Raw genomic sequence first — 1,189 nt, 5'->3', positions numbered from 1 at the left:
TACTCCAGTCTGCCTGGCACCAGGCAAATGGAAAATTTCTCCCAGACTTATGGTTTCTCTAATGCGAAAAGTGAGAATGAAGTAGACAACCAACTTTCTTATCATCTTGGGTTCTGTGGCAGGAGATCTGTTCTTGCCTCAATCCACAGGAAGCATCGGCAGTGCTAAAGGGAGAAATATCCCTGAGGACAGCCAGAGACAAAGCTGGGAGGTAGGACTACCATCCCCAGCCCTGGAAACTCTGTTCTGTACCTTAAGACACCAAATCAGAGTTGCTGTTTGGCAGTACCCTGCCATAGGGCACTCATCCCACAGGTGCCTTAGGCATGAACCCCTAGCTAGCATTCCCGCACTGTGGGAATAATCCCTTTAGGACTTCCCCCATTTTGGATGGGCAGCAATCAGATTACCAGAACGGAGGCAAACTTGGGCTTAGGCTGACATCTAGTGCTGGAAATGAGCCAGTGACTTGGTGAAAAAGAAAAAATCTACACGTAAATTATAAAGACTCAAAGCAGACACATCCAATAAAAACCAAAGCCAGCCAGCCAGAGAAGACTGGAGTAAATAATCCTTCAACACAAAGACATAGACATATATTCAGAAGAAACAATAGCAAACAGAGGAACACGACCTCTTCAAAAGGACAAAGCAAGAAAGTAGTGACTAACCAAAGAAGGCAATATTAGGAACCCTCTGACCAAGAGTTCAAAATAGCAGTTTTAGAACTCAGTGATCTCCAAGATAACACACACACACAAAAAAGATTCAGAAATTTATCAGAGAAGATTAACAAAAAGATTGAGATTAAAAAAACAAATTTCGGAATTAAATACATTTGCTGGACTAAAAAACTTACTAGAGGTTCTCAACAGCAGATCAAAGAAAGAAAGAATCACTAACTCAGACAGGTTATTTGAAAATGTACAGAGGAGACAAAAGGGAAAATAATGAAGGGGAACAAAGATATAGAAAATTACCTCAAGAGATCAAATTTAAGAATTATTGAGTTTGTGACCAGCCTGAGCAATAGAGTGAGACCCTGTATGTAAAAATAAAATATAGGCTGGGTGCGGTGGCTCACGCCTGTAATCCCAGCACTTTGGGAGGCCGAGGCGGGTGGATCATGAGGTCAAGAGATCAAGACCATCCTGGTCAACATAGTGAAACCCCGTCTCTACTAAAAATA

This window comes from Cebus imitator, unplaced genomic scaffold (genome assembly GCF_001604975.1).
Source record: "Cebus imitator isolate Cc_AM_T3 unplaced genomic scaffold, Cebus_imitator-1.0 Scaffold546, whole genome shotgun sequence".
Lineage (NCBI taxonomy): Eukaryota > Metazoa > Chordata > Mammalia > Primates > Cebidae > Cebus > Cebus imitator.
The sequence above is the reverse complement of the archived record's forward strand: the minus strand, read 5'-3'. Positions refer to the sequence as shown.